Source organism: Coturnix japonica, chromosome 12 (genome assembly GCF_054131305.1).
Source record: "Coturnix japonica strain WE chromosome 12, WE-NBRP24, whole genome shotgun sequence".
Taxonomy (NCBI): Eukaryota; Metazoa; Chordata; class Aves; order Galliformes; family Phasianidae; genus Coturnix; species Coturnix japonica.
Window position 1 is genome coordinate 10,826,080 of NC_140674.1, and position 13,315 is coordinate 10,839,394.

General features: G+C 35.0%; 1 long non-coding RNA gene across 1 annotated transcript in view; it reads left to right on the forward strand.

The window, feature by feature from the left end:
• Positions 1–11,845: 11,845 nt before the first annotated feature.
• LOC107318092 (uncharacterized) overlaps positions 11,846–13,315 on the forward strand; it is a 234,092-nt gene continuing 232,622 nt past the window's right edge. Inside the window, exon 1 of the long non-coding RNA XR_014933215.1 lies at positions 11,846–11,939. This is a non-coding gene — a long non-coding RNA (uncharacterized LOC107318092). The remainder of the gene's footprint in view (positions 11,940–13,315) is intronic.

Genomic DNA, 13,315 nt, shown 5'->3' on the forward strand with positions numbered 1-13,315 from the left:
TATACCAGTTTTGGTGCTTTTTGAAAAAAGATCTGATATTGACAGCATATTTGAAGCATATTTCTGCCACGTGGACTGTAAATTAAGGCATGAGTTCTCAGGCAATGTATTTGCCAAACTGCTTGGCTGTGAGATCACACAATACTTTACCTAACCTTTGTTTTAAACAAGAAAAGCTTTCCTTCTTTCTTTTCTGGTTCCTTGGAAATTCTGAATTAATGGTTAGATACTTGGGTGTTATGTAAATCTAATTTTACCAGAACCATGGATCAGAAATATAGGAATTATATTGTCTCATTTGCAAGAATTTTATTCTTTGCTTGCGATTAATGAGAAAATAATTAAATTCTGTTAGCCAACCTGGTACTGCTAATGAAGTACCATTTTATGGATCCTGCTTTTCCTTGGGTGGATAAGAAGAGATTAAGCATTTGTGGATCCAGTAAAATCCATTATTTGCATAGTTAACTTCAGTCAGAATTGTCACAAATTAATCTGAACTGACAAGCATCTTCGTTGATGTAAAATTTGAGGCAATGTTACTTTTCTCATGAATTACTTCACTTTCACTGCGTGCTTCTGAGTACAGGAAACAATTCTGCTGTAGTGGTTGTGCCAAACCAGATAGATAGATATGTCTGCAAGGCTTATGGACAAAGGAGGGATATGTATGTGTTAATATGTATGTAGCGCTGCTTAAAACTCTTGAGGTATTTTGCAGTGAAATAAATGTGTTGTGTTTCATAAGGATGTTGTTATATGGTCTCTTGGTAATGTTAAAAAACATAAATTTGCTTTTGCCCGATGGTAATTTGGCATTTGTACACAAAATGAATCAGAAAACCTGTCAATCTTTGTATATTTCATATACATATGTACTTGTAAATCTTGTGTTTATCACACTGCATCTGGAGCTGGTTGACCTTCCTAATCCCAGCTGCAAAATTCATAGAATGGCTTGTATTAGAAAGTGTCTTGAAGCCTACCCATTTCCAACTCCCGCTGTGCACTGGCTGCACCCAACTAGCTTGGGATGCCCAGGGCCCATACAGTCTGGGCTTCAGCACACCCACTGCTTCCCTGAGCTTGCCTGTTCCTGTATCTCACCATCCTCTAAATTAGAAAATTCTTTCTAACGTTCAATCTAAATCCTACCCTTTTTGTTTAAATCTATTCCCTCTTAACCTTGTCCTGGAGCACAGGCTTACATTTAAGCAGATACATTCAATATTTTCTTCAAAGATTTGGTTGTTTGGTAGATGCCAAAGGAAGAATTTCACAGATGTTTTTATTATGGACAAATTTGGACTCTACATGTGTATTAATGAAGCTAAATAAACATAACTGTGCTCCTAAAGGATCTCATAGGAAACTAATTGATTTCACTGAGTTTTGGAGAAGGTGTTAAACAAGGGGGTGGGGTCCCTGGCTGTTGCTTCATGTTGTTTCTGCCCTCTGCTGCCTATGTGTACTTGTTCCTGCTTTCCCATTTTTAAGCGTGTTTTCACTGTGAAATCTTCTAATCTGAATTTCAGTAGTTTTACTAACAGCTGTGCTGGTGTTGTTTAGTGAGTGATGAAGAAAGCCAGCAGAAGAGGAGATATGGCACCTCTTTCATTGGCTGTATTGGATAAAGTAAACATGGCAGGAAGCTATGTGCTGCCAGTGAGTGGTATTTGCTGCTGCGGCAGTGTACTGTAGCCTGATCCTCTGAAGTGCTGTCATTTTTTTTGTCTTGAGGATTTGGGAGAAAAAAAGTAAGCCAACCAAATAAACTTACTGGAAAACTTAAGACCTGCATGAGGTGCTGGGAATGCTCACTTGAACTTGTCTGCAAGGAAAGCAATTGCAGAATATCTACTTTTGATTAATATATCTTTGTACATCTCAGTATGAAACACTTTGTTTTCAGAATGAGTGTTTGAATAAGGAGTCTATTCATGATAGCAATCTCCCTTTACATTTACACAATTGTTAATAGTTATTTAAGATCCTAATGCAAACATGTCCTTAGAACATCACTTTCAACTGAGTAGCACCACTTTTTTGCAAGGTATCTGAAGTACTTCGATATCCTTTTGAAGGTTTATAAGATTAATGGAATTCACAACTTTCAGCTGATCTTTAGTTCTGTCTGTTGCTAATGTAGGAACCACAACTAGTTTTATCCTGAACAGATAGCTATAAAAATATGGGGTATAACAGCAATATTGTGTTGTAAATTGTATAAAATGAGTAAAAGATATAACTAAAGAAGAAAAAATGACAGCTAGTATAGAGAAAAGTGATATCTTTTCTAAGCAAAGTTGCTTTTCAGCATAGCAGTAAAAATGTTGAATGATGGCTGAAGAGTGGATTTTCGTGACTGTAAGGATCAGACCTGAATATATGAATAAAATTGGGTGGCTTCAGTACAGAGATGCCGTATGGAGAGAAGTTGCATGGAATATTTTGTTTTCAGAATGCTGAATTCTCAGAAATGGAATTCTGACAAAATAAACATCCTTGTTTGGCTAACAAGTGAAAGTAAATTCATTTTTATATGGCTGGGATTTATATTGAAATATAGTTTATAAATCTTTAACCACATTCTTTAACTACAAAATGTAACTATGATAAACTTGGAAGTTATCTGTTAATATTTGGATGTAGTAAGGTGCTTGTGTACAGTACTCTGTACAGCTGTATCTGGAGATACTTGCTAATAGTAGTGTTGCAGATTTTACTGACACCTGTAAGTATATATACTCCCTATCTCTCAACTTTATTAACTCTTTGTTATAACTCTTTGTAATCTCTGAGTGAATGCGTCTTCAATGGAAAACAATCCATTGTCTTCACTGCTCCTAACATAAATGAAGTTAATCTTTGTATTCTAACTTCTCTTTTAGACAAACATAATTGACAGAAGTATCAGATTGCGTTATTCCAAAGAGATAGCAGTGAGAATAGGTACAGGTGTACTAGTAAATAATAAAGGGCAGATATGGGAGAAGAAAAATCCTTAGGATACGTAAAGTGCTGATGAGTCAGGAAATGCTAGAATTTTGCTCTGAATACAGATACTTATATGCTGCTGAGCAGCTAGAGTGTGATGTAAAGCTCATATAAATTTAGTAAATACAAGGATGTTTATCATGTTCACATGCAAATGAAATATTATTTATTTAATCAGTTTTTGATGTTTGCACCGATGCGTATACTGTGTTGTATATGGTTCCTGCGTGGCCATAAATCAGTTTTATTTAGAACATTGCAGGGAGCTGGTATTAACTGAGTTACAGCCAACATCAATTATCCCTGGTATTCCACAAATACTTATTTATGATTACAATAAAACACCCTTGTGCAAGTGCAGTTCTGTAAAACTACCTTGAATATCTAGTATGAAGGACCTCATAATCTGGAATAAATCCACTATCAGACACAAGCAAAATGTGGAGAACTGGAGAGTTACTGAATAACCCTCCAAATGTTAGCCCTTATGAGTTAGTGTATTTTGTTATTTCTTCTTTCAGAGTGTATGGTTCTCTTGTGTCTTGAAGAAAAGCTAATAAGGAAAATACCTTCATGATAAGGCAATAGGATTTGGGATGTAGTACTAAAGCTATGTGTTTTTAAATAGTAGACAGCTAAGGTTCTTTAGCAAGCCAATTATAGAATTTTCTTCTATGTAATCTGTGGTTTCCTTTCTCCCCTTTTGTGATTTCTCATGTATATTATTTAAGTTTCTGGAACAGAGGATATATTTTCTGGTGTTTTGATACTGTGTGCCTAGTCTTCAAAGGTTTCAAAGCCCTAATGAGTTACTTGTTCTGCACATTGATTACAGTATATTTTTTAATATAGAGTAACAATATTGCAATATGAAAATTTCTTTTCTCTCTTATGCCACTTGTGAGGAGTATTAGAGCTACCAAAAAGTTTACTGTTTTAGAATTTCTCTCCACTGTAAAGGTCCAAATGCAAAGATTACCCTGAATGTTGAGAAGTGTGTGTTTGTATGTCATATAATTAAATTTCATCATAACTACTTCATTTGTGATAAAAGCAGTTGGAAAATTATTAGTGGCAGAACTTTCCTGCTCATCTGAAAGGACTTCCTATTAAAGGGTGTTGAAAGGAATTTTTTGAGTTACCAGATGTGATAGCAGTTGGTGGGATTTGCCACCAGATTCTTACTGCTTCCCATCTTCTGGGCTATCATCTAAGAGGTTGAATCTGTACTTGAAAAGTGTACATTAGGGAACACAGGGCATATCTTCTTTCTGCTGTAGAGAGGTCATGGAGCATCTGGAGGACTCTGTTATTTCCCCCACCATAGGCATAGTAATAATCCTTCTTACAGTGCAAATTGTATATTGTAGATCTTGTTGACTTCCTTTCTGCCTGGCAAGCTCCCAGGCATATACTTACCATTACCACTATTTACATGTTTCTTTTTTGTTTTTTTTTCAGGTTCTCTTTTTGTGGTTTACTTTCTATATGTGTGGATTTTCATTCATTGTCTAGTAGTTCAATTCTAAGTCTGAGGCAGCTGCTGTGACTGTTGCTGGAGAGAGATACAGTTAGTTACTGTAAAACTGTATGTTCTATCATTTACTAATTCACTTCATACAGTGGCTGTTGAATATCAACATTGTATGTTCTTTACTCATTGAGATAAGAGATTGCTTTGATTAAACTATCCTAGATGTAGAGAAGGGATATTTTAACTTGGATTTCTTGTCACTTCCAACTTTGGATTTGTATTTCATACATTTAAGCAATTAATATTCTTGATTGCTCTTCCCAAAAGAAACTGATAGAAAGCTGTGACTGTAATTTATCTGTTAGAAGGCATTTCCTTTGCAGAAGCCCTGTAGGAATAGTTAAAATTAGTGGTTTCCCTTGAGTGTTTCATCAAGTGTAGTCAATACGCAATATCAGAATGGATCTTGTAAGTTTTGTAGCGCATTGATAAAATTGTTTAATATGATTTTTGTCTATATATTCTAAGATTGTATATTGGCCATTTAGACCAGTAGTTCTTATTGATTATGTAAAGGGAGCTGAAAGAAAAATGAAGACATTCAGTATTATCTGAATTATTCTCATGGTTACTAACTCTGGCCTACTCACATTGATTCTCATGTTTAATGTATGTGTAAGAAAAGCTTGCATGCTCTCCATGGGTCATTGCTTAACATCAGTATTCTCATTTTATACACAGACCAGCAGGTTTTAAAATATGAATACATAGTTTGAGTTTATAATTAGAACATCTGTTAAGATTCATTTACATGTTTGTTTTTGAAAAAATACTCAATGAAGAATATTCAGTCCCTCTAAACTGAATTATACTCATTACATGAATTTTAATCTCAGTAAATTCTCCTTTCTTGGCTAGAATTTTGAGTAATTCTACTGTGGTCCTACATCAAACAGGGAGTAGAAGTAGAAAGAAAGAAGTTTTTTGGCTTATCTATAGATTAGTCACAAGCCTACTAAATTTTTTCATTAACTTAAATGTGTGTGGGCCAGATGATAGGTCTATATGAGCACTTTTGCAATAATTAAAAGATGCATCAGCAAGACTGTTGCGTGTATTTTTTTAAATATAGATGAGGCATACTTTGTTCAGTAATGCACATTAGACAACAACAACAAAAATCGAAGGTATAACTGAGCAAGCGTGATTTGTTATAGGTTAGAGGATATTTTCTTAAGGTTGCAAACACTTTCAGGTGTACATACATATTTTTAGTGTGATGACCACATGCAGAACAAGACCAAAATCCAATATCACTCTAAAGGTGAAGTCTGGCTTATGGTAATTATGTCTGTTGTCTGTCTAATGATTACAGTGCTGTTGTTTGTGTCTTGTTCTCACATCCCTGGTGGAGTGGGAGATTTCAGTCCTGTGGCTCAGGAAATACATCCCATAGGCAAGTAGAGTGAGAAACCAGTACTGTTCTCTTACTTACTTTCTACTCAATAAAATTAACCAAATAAGTTTAAATCTATAAAAAGTATCATTAAATCAAATTGTGCGCTGGTACCTTCTCTGCCTTTCAAGGCCTCTGGACCTTTCTGTGTTCAACTCTGTAATATGGAAAGGAGACTCTTGAAAATCTTTGAAGATGTATTCTGAACTTTGATTTTTCCTTCTTTCCAGAGGCATTGTGTAGTGCTGTATAGCATCCTTGGGATGTCTTCTAGTTTCTACTGTAATGGATGTATTGTTCCATTCTTTTCATATCAATATAAAGGTTTTCATTCTCTAAGAAAAATAATTAAGACAGGTTTAATTGAACAATTTTTAGTTAGGAAAAGAGAGACCTTCAGTAAATGTCACATCTTCTGCAATGTATTTTAATCCTCTAACTAATCCATTTTCAATATCTTCTTTTTTTTTTTTTTTTTTTTTTTACCAGCCTATGCACAATATACAGTATTATGTATAGAATGAAAGTATCTATCTGTGTGGTTTAAAGAACAAAGTATAGCTGTATGCTGCCAGATCTCTCTGTGAACATTTCTCAGGATGATTTGAATTTTCTGTGTTATCTTTGAGAGAATCCTCTTTGAACTGTTATGACAGCTAAAACTGTGGAAGCGGATAGTCTAAACACCACAAAATCATTACAAATGCAAATGATGTTATATTATTATATAAATGAAGTACACTGAAGACTTACTGGAGTAAATAAAAATAACTTATTTTCACACTATCTTGCATTGGCTTGAAATTTAAGGAATTGTTCACAAGGCTGGAACACAATTATCTAGCTGATGCCTGCAATGTATTAATACAGTCGAGCATTAGCAATGAAACTTCAGGGCATCATGCAAATCTTGCTTTTGAATTATTCTTATAGTCTGATTAGGAGTTACTCAAGGGACTTCATATTAACTGAATCCTTTTAGCAGAACTCGTTACATTCTTTATCTATGGCTGTTAAAAGCAGTTTTCTTTTTTATGTCACTCTGATTATTCTGATGATGTTCTTTACTATACAGTCATGATTTTTGCCATAAAAATGTTATAAACCATTTTATTAATTTCTTCTGAGGGTTAGTGGTTAGTATACTGATAAAAATTAAAGGGACAGTATTTCTTTCAGATAACTTGATTTCTGTCCTGTGGATAGAAGGTGTCTATAGGAAATGATGTGCCTCCTGCAAGCAGTCTTGCTGCATTAACCATTGTGGTGGTGATCAATATCCTTTCACTTCAAAGTTTTTAAACCATATCATCCAATGTACACTGAGAATAGAAATTATGTACAGTCAGTGCCTCATTTTAATGGTTTTATTGTTGTTGTTATTCAAGATTTGAAATCTTTGGCCATGGGAATAGTTAGCATGTTGATGAGGTGGAGAACTTCCCCAGGCAGCCAGCTTGAAAAAACTCCTAAGGATAACTTCCAAATTGAAGTATGTTTTACTGAAAGAAGAAATGTGATCAAACTAGCCAGTGTGCTGCCCATGACCTCTGCCAGTTGGATTCATTCTTTCATGTAGTGCCAGGTGTATCATATCCACATTCATCATCTTTTCTCCCTTCTATTTATAATTAAAAAATAAAGAAGTAATCAGTCATTTTAATCATCAACTGAAGTGAAAGATTATTAATGTTCTTCAGAGAACAAGAAGCAACTGGGACTGACAGAAGGAATAAAGATAAACACAGGATGGGTAAGAAAAGGACTGAAGGAAATAGGATACCAAATCTAGAAGTAGCCTTCTGTGCTGAGTTCCCCACTTCACAGTTCTGGTGCTGCCTGAAAGTGTTACACAATGTCTTTTGAAATTTAAATTTAAAAAGTAGCGCTGCTGTTGTCCTATTCTTCAAAACCTTTTTTGGGTTAGTCCTTGGCATCTATAATTTATAATCATCATTGCCTGAAATTACATCAACCACTTAGATGATATTAGCCCAATTTAGAAATACAGCATCCTGATCAATGCTGATCTTAAGTGCATATGTAAGAGTAATACACATGGAAACTTACTGTGTCAGCATTACAGAATTCTTCCCCAGAAAATCTGAGTATGAAACAGCATGACCTGTAAAGCAGCCATCTATAGTAGGCAGGAAGTAAACCTTTGTTACTATAACTGCAGTGATTCCTGGATGGGCTAACAGTTTCTTCCATTGCTGGTTTGTTGTTGGTTTTTTGTTTGTTTGTTTGTTTGTTGTTTTTTTTTTATTATTATTATTATTTATTACTGTTTTTAAGTAACTTAGTACAAATTTGTTCTGAGCCCACCAGTAATTCAGTGAGTAGGGAGTAATTTGGAGTTTACCGCCATGAGAAAAACAAGGAATAATCATTATATTGCTGGCCACAGACATTTTGTCTTTATAATCTGCCAGACTTTCTTTGTACAACAGAATATAGTTTGGGTATAATAGCACTCTGACTTAAAACCACTGATACTGTCAGCTTGGAACACATGTTTTAAGTAAAAAATGTTAACCAAAATCACAGTCAGATGAAGCAGTCTTGACTAAATAACACATAAGATTGGTTGAAAATCCATACCTACTAAAACACACATTATTAGAAAGAAGCTACACTGGTAATGTACTCATGGAAGGGTGTCATTGGCCAAATGCTAAAAGAATTTTAATAGCATTTAAAAGTATAATTGAGATTTGTTTTAAAAAAGTTCTTTTGGGTTCTTTGATACAGATGGTTAAACCATGGGTTGTGATGGGAAAGAAGCAAAAATGTCAACAGCAGTGTCTGTTTTATATTTGGAACAAAGCAGGAACATGTGCTGGAGGCAGATACCGAGAGAACAGAATATTCACTAGTTAGACCATTTAGGACAGAAAAGTGTTCTTTATTTCTTTTTTTAAAGATGCCAGCACTTACTGAAACCAGGATTTAAAAAAAAAAAAAAAAAAAAAGTACATTCAGAAATAACATATTTGAAGTCTCTTACAAAACTCTTGTATGGGAACACTAATGTTATTTCTTTCACTTATCTGAGAAAACTGGGGAAGCACCTGAAGGATTTTGAAGGGCAGGGAGTTTTAAGCTGGTAGCCGCATGTCAAATAGAGGCATAGCAAGTGTAACAGTTAAAGTGAGACTGTCGGCAAACAATTTAAGATTAAAAACGTAAGATATGTCAATCAAATGGCTTTTTGAGAAGCAATTTTGATTACAAAAAAATTTATCTGCATTTAGAATAGTGCAAGTCTGAGTTAAAAAAAAAAAAAGAGGGCTATATTGTGAATATTAAATTGCTCTGACATGATTTTATGTCATGTGACCTACAAACACAAACCATGTGGGTCAATTCCATTATGTAGAATTAACAGGATCCACGCTAGTTCTACTTGTTGAGCCTTTTCAGAATGCAATTGTCAGTGAAGACCTATTAATGAGCAAGGTTTTTATTAACAGAGATCCTCAGGAATTTCTTCAGGTAATAGTGTTTGACATTTTTATCAACAGTATAAATGCTAAAATCTTTGTGGATAAGGCTTGCTGATGAAGCAAAGACTGACAATTAAGATGATAATTAGGTCATATTAAGGTTATTAAATTATTTGAACATCAAATTTGTCTGTTTATAGAAAAATGTGCTTTAATGCCCACCAAAAACAAAAGAAAAAAGGAATCAAAGTGGGAATTGAGACTAATATTGCAATACAGAAAACTTTTCTGAGGTAGAAACAGAACTAGAATGCAGTGAAGGTAGCAGCATGAATGCAAAGTGTCTGTGGAGTTTTGAGAGTTGAAACTAATATAATTCTTTGATACCCAAAAAAAGGCTTATCATTTAAAATAGGGAAGTACTCTTTCCTCTAGTAAAAATACTAGAAATCTGCAGTGTTAATTCTTGTTTTAACAGTCCCCGAAAGACTTTCAGATAGCAAAAAGGGATGTTGCAGAAGTGAAGTTCTTTCAGTGTGAAATTTTGACTTAGAGATGATACATGGTATGGATTCAATACAGTGTTTTTCTGACCATGTTTGCTATGCTGGCAGGATCAAGTCCTAGAAAAGTGAGGCTGACTTTTGGACTGAAACAAGAAAAGATGGATCAGGAGATGCAGGCTCATATCTCTTTAATAACAATGTTGAATGGAAATATTCTATCTGAATGCATTAAAATGAAATAGAAGTATCTTAGAATGCCCTGTAGTAGCAATTCATAGCTGCAGGTTATGATGATTTTCATTTTAGTTACAATCTGTACATTCTCCTCAATATTGCTATACGGAGGAAAATAGCAGTATCAATAATCATGAGTATTTCCTGTTGTATGATCACGTACTTAGTTGAGTGTGGTGTAAGGAGGAGAGATCGCTCTCTGTGACGTAGATACATTGTGACTACCATTTGATCACAGCATCTCTTTGAGCCTACAGATTTCTGAGATCAAATGCATGCAGGATTTATTGAAAGAACTTTTTTTTTACTGGAAAGGGAGCATCTATACTCCCTCTAAAGCAACTCTAAAGTCCCCATTGTGTTCCAGGCTTGGGAATAAAGATCTCATCCACCATGGCCAATTTTCAGCTTTAAGGTGTTTATTACAACCTTTTTCATGGTAATTTTTCTTCTCCTTGCAGCATTAACAAAATACTTATTTCATTTAATTGCTGAGGCATGTGGCTAGTAGGAATTCTCAGTGGGGAAGAATCTGAACCTTATTGAGTCCTTCCAGTATACCTGACATGCTATAAAGATCTGCTGAATTACATTCTATATAATTTTTCAGTCATGTTCCACAGCACTGCAATATCTGTCATCTACTTTGTAACTACCTCACAGTTATTGCTGGCTTCAAATCAGTAATACTTAGGTTTGTTTCTTTGAGAAATTCAGCTGGAAAGCTCCAAGAGATTCACCTCATAGCAAAAATTCATCTTCAATGGATGAGTCATTACTTTTTATGAAACTTTAACAAACTACACCAAGAACATGCAAGTCACAATGAGTTTACAAAGGAAAGTATTTATTATTTCTTATCCTGCTTTCATCCCAAATATTGCTGACTTGGAAGGGCAGGCTATTTCTTTCTTAATCTAAGTAAAGCAAAATAGATTTTACAAAAAGAGATTTCAAAATTACTTTCACTGTGTGTTAATGTCAACAAAATTGCTTGAAAAAGCAGTCGTTAAAAACACAATAGGATTTAAACAACACAGATCTGGCATGGAATGTAACCACTATTTATCTTTGAGCAGATAGAAACTGGAAATAGAAATGATTTCTTTAGGCCAAATTTTCTTGCTCCCTACATAAATTCTTCAGCTTCAGTATCCTTAACTGCAATTTAACTACTTCTTGGTAGATTTTAACCTTAGTCATTTTGAATGCCAGCCTTTGTGTTTCTACATACAGATTCATGCAGATTTTTGGGGGTGTGGTGGTGGAAAGTATTGTGAACAGCTGAGCAGCATTTGACTTTCACCCTTTTCCACCACCCTCTACAAACCTCCGAGTAGGAGAAGGTTTCTGAGTTCTCTCCAATATCTCTTATCGCTATCAGATAAGTTGCCTTAACAATAAAATATTAATTGAAAATGCAAGTCTGATGCATATTTCTTAAATTTCAGTAGAAATTATTTTCAATGTTCATATGTATAATTCCTGTTTATTTCATTAGTAATGTTTACAGAGACATTATTTATGTCTCTGTGACAAGTTTTTGTTCAAACAGCACAGAGAAAGTTTGAAATATTCCATAAATTGGATGTGAAATGCTGTTTTATTTTTTAGATTATTTGATAGGTACTGTATTTTTTTGCTGAAGCACAGGAGATTTAGAAAGTCTAGTATGTTTATTTATGTCAGAGAATCTCTAAGGGTAGAAAATCCTTATTTTTCTAGGTACAAGCTCTCAGGAATGAGTTAACTTGGATTGAACTCGTTCATGCTTAAGAAAGAAGATGGACTGTGGTGTCTACAGCTGCTTCACTGCACTGCAGGTAAAATCTGTGCAAGCAGACATGAGCAAACTGATTTCAAGTATGTTTTGAGCAACTTTAAGTTAACATATCTGTGTCATTTTAGGTGCGCCTAAATATCTTTAAGTGATAAAATGCTTATAGCCAGCAAAAGAAACCCAGAACATCTCAGAAATTCTAATGATGTAAAGGCGAGTCAGGTCAAAACAGTAACAAACCAGGTTTGAGTACAGCAACGTTAGTCTTTAGATAGGCCACTGTATAGCCTTAAGTTCTGAAGTAGTTCTTCCAAAGCTGGTGGATCAGTTTTTAACACGGTGCTTAATGCATCTTGTTTATTCTGACTGAAATATTGAAGAATTGGTATTGCCTCAAGCACAATACAATTAGCACATGTCTTATGGCAAGATGGAAGAGGTAATTTCTCATCACTGTTGTTTTGCTCACAACCAGACATCAGTGAAAGCAGTTCCCTCAGCTTCAGAGAGTTGCCTAGTGATATAAAAACTTGCAGAATGGCATTCACTGGGATTGTGCCTTTCCTGCAGCATCTCTGCTGGCTTCATCATAGGAGATTCCTTCACCCTGGAGAAATATCAGCACCCAAATCTGAAACAGCTCGTGTGTTTTGTTGCTTTGCTTTGCTGAAATATTCTGGGTGTTTTTGCTAGCCAAAGACTTTTCCTTTTTTTACACACCTAAAATGATATAGATACGCTAATTTAAAGGTGGTCACAAAGATATCACACCCTTTATTTTAGAAATGACAGAAGGAAGCCATCTGAATATAATTCTCTGTACTGTGTGGTTATACTTGGTGTCATGTGCTGAGCTTGTCAGCTCTTGCTTTGCTTCTAAAAACAACCAGATTAATTAGTGTAAGGATGCTGTGCTGGAGGAGCTGCAAATTATTTGGGCTGTGGAAAGTATGTGTTCTTTGTATGAGTACTGAGATTAGAAAGAGCAGTATTAGAATGACGAATAAGAAATTAGGATGTGAGATTTTCAGCAACACTCCTTTAGCATTTCAGACCCTTATCCATGCATGCAGGATTCTTTCCTGTAAAGACAGTTGCAGATCTGATCTTGGCGTTTCTGCACTAAATACTTTGAAGGAGTGCCCTGCGAATGCTTCAAGTGTAAAAGAAAGCTCCAAAACAACTCAAAATAACTGGGGATGTGCCTTGGGCTCCCAGGCCTTATATTTAAATGACAAATGTAGAACGAGACTCCCAGATATCCTCTTCTTTCATGTTTTATGCTTCGGGCCATAGCAACTAAAATACCTTGCTACACTGAGACTTGAGATAAGCTGAGGGAATATTTAATAAGCCAGTATGCAGAGATCACTAGGAGTAGGTAGGAGTTTGAAAGCTCTGGTTTATAAAAGTAACTAG